At 44.6% G+C, this 5,789-nt stretch overlaps 1 pseudogene; it reads left to right on the top strand.

Moving 5' to 3' along the window:
• The first annotated feature begins 1,611 nt into the window (after positions 1-1,611).
• LOC125351334 lies at positions 1,612-2,199 on the top strand (annotated as a pseudogene).
• The last annotated feature ends 3,590 nt before the right edge of the window (positions 2,200-5,789 follow it).

Below are 5,789 nucleotides of genomic sequence, written 5' to 3' on the forward strand. Positions count from 1 at the left end.
TACACGAGGCCCTAGGTTCGATTCCCCAGCACCACATATACAGAAAACGGCCAGAAGCGGCGCTGTGGCTCAAGTGGCAGAGTGCTAGCCTTGAGCAGGAAGAAGCCAGGGACAGTGCTCAGGCCCTGAGTCCAAGGCCCAGGACTGGCCAAAAAAAAAAAAAGATAATAATAAGAAGAAAAAGATGGCAATAAAGAGAGAAAAGGTGAACTGACAGGAAATTTAGGGGGCTAAGGCAGTACGTTCAAATAATTGTGACTTGACTTCCAGCACAAAGATAATAGTACATCAGGATCCAGTAAGGTAAGCACGGATGGGTATTATGTATACTTGAAATTAAGCTTTCATTAAAAACTTGTCCTTTGTATGATCTGTTCCATAACAAATGCTTATGTAATTCAGAAAATGGATCTTGCCTCTCATTAAGGGCCAAGGTTGGCATTCATTTCCCTACTATCTAACCATGAAAAATTTCCTGCATATAGAACAGTTGAAAGAATTATTCATTGAACACTCAAACAACCATGTCACATTTAATCATTCATACTTTGTTGTCAGATACTTGACTACTAAATGCTTCACATATGCATGTGATACTTTTATGGTCCTCTTGTTATTGGTGGTCCTGGGGCTTGAACTCAGTGTCTGGATGCTGTTCCTGAGCTTTTCTGCTCAAAGCTAGTTCTCCACTTAAGCCATAGCTCTATTTCTTGCTTTTTTTTTTTTTGGTAGTTTATTGATGATAAGGGCTCACAGATTTTCTTGCCTAGGCTGGCTTTGAACTGCGATCCTCAGATCTCAGCCTTCTGAGTAGGTAGGATTACAGGCCCGAGCCACTGGCACCCGGCAGGTGGTTAAAAGTTTAATAGGGGTTTGTACCTGGCTATTAAGGCAAAGATTGTGGAGTTCATGTTCCTCAGCAGTTAGGATATGGGGGGTTTTAGACGTTTGGAATTTAGGCAAACGAGTAAGAGAATGTGGTGAGAAGTTAGTGAGGGGATGAACAATCCTTAGGGTGAAGTGTGAGTGGGAAGGAAGTAGTGGCCAGTGGTCAGAGGTGTTGTCCTCTGGCCTGGCAGGTCCTCGCTGTGCAGGGGTGCATAGGGCTGTGCATAGGGAGGGGGCACTGCAGGAAGTGGAGATCTGAGGACAAGCATGGCGTAAGCCGGAGTCCCAGCCCTGTGCCTGCCAGCCCGTGGACTGATGTGAGTCACTCAGCCTCCCCGAGCCTCTCTGTCTTTGTCTGAGAAACTTTGAGGGAAATACATATCTTCTGGGAGGCTGAGATGAGATAATGTGTATGAAATTGCTTTGCAGTTTCAAGTGCTCCATGCAGGCAGGCCATTATGCTCAGGAGCACTGGAGGATACTTAGCAGAGGAATCAAAGGAGGAGAATCCAGGCGTTAGGGATCTTGAGGTTTCAGACCTCTGTGGAGAAGTGAGCTCCGTGGTCCTAGATGGCATTCTTCTCAGCACTGCGGACTATTTCAGTCTTCCACTAGTAAGACAATGCTGATGGCTGCCCTAGTGCCTACATCTTACGATTCTTCAATTCAAACAGACAGAGATCTAAATCCAAACTAGCTAAAGTTACAAAAATGGAGTGACTCTTCCTGTAAGCGGCCTGAGGTGACCTGTGAAAATGGTTTTCTACTCTCTAGACCCAGAAAACCCCACAAAATCATGCAAGTCAAGAGGTTCGAATCCTCGTGTTCACTTTAAGACCATCAGAGAAACAGCCCAGGCCATCAAGAGTATACATACCTGAAAAGCTACCAAAGACCTGAAAGATGTCACTTTAAAGAAGCCATGTGTGCCCTTCCCGCCTTTCAATGGTGGAGTTGGCAGGTGTGCCCAGGCCAAACAGTGGGGCTGGACAAAGGGTCGGTGGCCCCCAAAGAGGGCTGGATTTCTACTGCACATGCTTAAGAATGCAGAGAGTAATGCTGACCTGAAGGGTTTAGAGGTAGACTCCCTGGTCACTGAACACATCCAGGTGAACAAAGCACCCAAGGTGCACCGCTGAACTTACAGAGCCCATGGTGGGATTAACCCATCCATGAGCTCCCCTGCCACATTGAGATGATCCTCGCTGAAAAGGAGCAGATTGTTCCTAAACCAGAAGAGGAAGTTGCACAGAAGAAAAAGGGATCCCAGAAGACACTGAAGAAACGAAAACTTATGGCACGGGAATAAGTTTAGCATAATGTTGCAAATAAATGAATGTTACCATTATTTTTTAAAAAATGGAGTGAATCGACTCACAGAAAAGGGGATTGCAGAGGTGCAGCTCGCTGCGGGCACAATTCCGTTCCAGGGCTGGCAGTAGTATTGAATGTCTCTGTCCCGTGTGCCTTCGAGGCGCTTCCCTCCGTGCGGCCTGGCTGGCCCTCCCACATTGCTGACTCAGCACAGGATTCTAGTCGTGCAATCTCTGCAGAAGGAATAGAAGGAGAAACGGACTCTCTCACCTCCTACGAACTAATGCCAGGGAAGATTGGGATGCCCTTTCTAGCACCATCTTTCTCACAATCTGTGCTTACATGCTCACTTTTGAATAAATCATAGATACATTTGCCCTGAAGCTGGATGGTAAAATTGAGCAAACAGCAGTAAAAGTGTGTGTGTGTGTGTGTGTGTGTGTGTGTGTGTGTGTGTGTGTGTGTGTGGCTGGTCCTGGGGCTTGAACTCTGGGTTTGGGTGCTACCCCTGAGCCTCTGTGCTCAAGGCTACCCCTCTACCACTTGAGCCACAGTGTCACTTGGGCTTTTTCTGATGAGTTTATTGGAGATATGAGTATCATGGACTTTCCTGCCCAGGCTGGCTTTGAACTCTGATCCTCAGATCTCAGCCTCTTGAGTAGCTGGGATTACAGGCATGAGCCACTGGCACCCAGCAGGCGACCATATTTGAATCTAGATCTCTATCTGTATCATTGTTGACATTTATATTTAATATCTGATAATACAGCATATAATTATCAATGTCTCATATATTTTTCTTCTGGTGGCAATTACATAAAGTTGAATGTGTTAGAATTCCTGAATGTACAATCCACATTTGTTTTATTTTTATTCTTGCCAGTCTGGGGGTTGAATTCAGGGCCTGGGCACTGTCCCTGAGCTTTTGCATTCAAGGGTAGTGTTCTACCACTGGGGTCACAGGTCCACTTCTGGCGCGCATGTGCGTGTGTGTGTGTGTGTGTGTGTGTGTGTGTGTGTTGTTAAGTGTAGATAAAGGTCTCATGGACTTTCCTGCCCAAGCTTGCTTTAAACTTCAATTCTGAGATCTCAGCCTCCTCTGTTGCTAGGATTACAAGTGTGAGCCATCAGTGTCTGGTCTATACTTAGGATATTTGTCAGGCTTTTCAGAATTTTTGAATTAAAAAAGAAATTCTCTTCTCTTTATTCAGTACCTGCTATGTGCCAAGTGCATCTCTGGTCCTTAGAGCAGTGAGTGAGCACAGAGGGTGCGTGGGAGACACTCCTGGGAGCTATGGTAGATGTGCTCAGAGCATTTCCACTATGGCGACAGCGCCTCCCAGACATCTCTAGGGGATTTTGAGCAGACATAGTACAGCTATGGGGGTCATTTTTGTTGAGTTAAAGAAAATCTGCAAGTGGTCCAGCATTGAAAGGCAAAACAAAAGAGAACCAGGTTAACATCTACATATAAAAAAGAATATATGGGGCTGGGAATGTGGCTTGGTGGTAGAGTTCATGCCTAGCATGTATAAAGCCCTGGGTCCAATTCCTCAGCACCACATAAACAGAAAAAGCCAGAAGTGGCGCTGTGGCTCAAGTGGTAGAGTGCTAGCCTTGAGCAAAAGAAGTTCAGGGACAGTGCTCAGGCCCTGAGTTGAAGCCCCAGGACACACACACACACACACACACACACACACACACACACACACACACACAGAGAGAGAGAGAAAGAAAGAAAAAGAAAGGGCTGGGAATGTGGCCTAGTGGTAGAATGCTTGCTTAGTATATGCAAAGTTCTGGGTTCAATTCCTCAGCACCACATATACAGAAAAATGCCAGAAGTGGTGCTGTGGCTCAAGTGGTAGAGTGCTAGCCTTGAGCAAAAAGAAGCCAGGGACAGTGCTCAGGCCCTGAGTCCAAGGCCCAGGACTGGCCTGGGTGCTGGTGCTGGTGGCTTACACCTATAATTCTAACTATCAGAAGGTCAAGATTTGAGGATTGCAGTTCAAAGCCAGCCCAGGCAGGAAATTCTGTGAAACTGTTATCTCTTATTAACCACCAGAAAACCTGAAGTGGTGCTATGGCTCAAGTTGTAGGGCATTAGTCTTGAGCAAAAGAGCTCAGGGACAGTACCCAGACCCTGAGTTCGAGCCCCATGGCCAAATAATTAAAAAAATAATAATATAACACAATATCAAAAATATAGGACTACAATAAATAGCAGAAATCAATTTTCCATATTTGAATTTCTTAGAATTAGCTCTTTTAATCTTTTTTTTTTTTTTTTTCAATCCTGGGACTTGAATTTAGAACCAGGTTGCTATCCTGAAGATTTTTTGCTGAGGCTAGTACTTTAACATTTGAGCAAAAATAGATCCATTTCTGGCTTCCTTCCCCACCCCCTTATGTGGAAATCAGAGTCTCACAGACTTTCTTGTCCCAGCTGGCTTCAAACTGTAATCTTCAGATCTTAGCCTCCTGAGTACCTAGGAATCCAGGTGTGAGTCATGGTGCCCAATATATTTTTTTAAATTTATTTATTATTATTATTATTATTTTTGGCCAGTCCTGGGCCTTGGACTCAGGGCCTGAGCACCATCCCTGGCTTTTGCCCGCTCAAGGCTAGCACTCTGCCACCTGAGCCACAGCGCCCCTTCTGGCCGTTTTCCATATATGTGGTGCTGTGAATCCAACCGAGCGCTTCATGTATAGGAGGCAAGCACTCTTGCCACTAGGCCATATTCCCAGCCGCCCAATAATTTTTTAATCTTTTTTTTTTTTTGCCAGTCCTGGGGCTTGAACTCAGAACCTGGGCTCTGTCCCTGAGACTCTCTGTGCTCAAAGCTAGCACTCTACCACTTGTGTTCCATTTCCAGCTTTTTCTGTTTATGTGGTACTGAAGAATCGAACCCAGAGCTTCATGCATGCTAGGCAAGCACTCTACCACTAAGCCAGATTCCCAGCCAGCTTTTAAAATCTTAATGTAGCCCACATAAGAATGGCTGTGAAATGTATAAATTGTGGAAGTTTGTGTCTCTGCACGAAGATGGAATATTCAACCAGTCGAATCAGGAAATACCATAAAATCCGGACATTATTATGCTATAGAGACATTTAAAATGGGACAATCAGCCTGGAATTTGTCTTAAGCCCAAAGGCTATACATTTGGCAAACTCTCCCTGCTCCCACAAATAACAACATAGAACACATCAGAGAAGAAAAAAAAGCCCCAAAGTACAGGGCAGAGAGATGTTATATAATTTAAATAGAGACAAGACATCTCCCAGGTAGAAAGCAACTACAGCTGGCATTTGGCAGAATGTATTAAAGAACAAATCTTCTGAAATTCCAGCATGCATGGAAGACTTAAAGAATGAACTTTAAAAAATCACTGCCACCAAGAGATTTGTGAATTCTGTAAAATAGTATTAAAATCTCAGCTACAGGGAAGAAGTCATTTCAAACACAGATGGTGAGGGAGGTAAATGCTAACAGTAAGGGGGGAAAGAATCTAGAGCTTTAAAAAAATAATCTATAGCTTGACAATAAGTGAAAAAGAGACATTTCCCTCCTCAAGAGGTGT

The sequence above is a fragment of the Perognathus longimembris genome, chromosome 5 (genome assembly GCF_023159225.1).
Source record: "Perognathus longimembris pacificus isolate PPM17 chromosome 5, ASM2315922v1, whole genome shotgun sequence".
NCBI classification, from domain to species: Eukaryota; Metazoa; Chordata; class Mammalia; order Rodentia; family Heteromyidae; genus Perognathus; species Perognathus longimembris.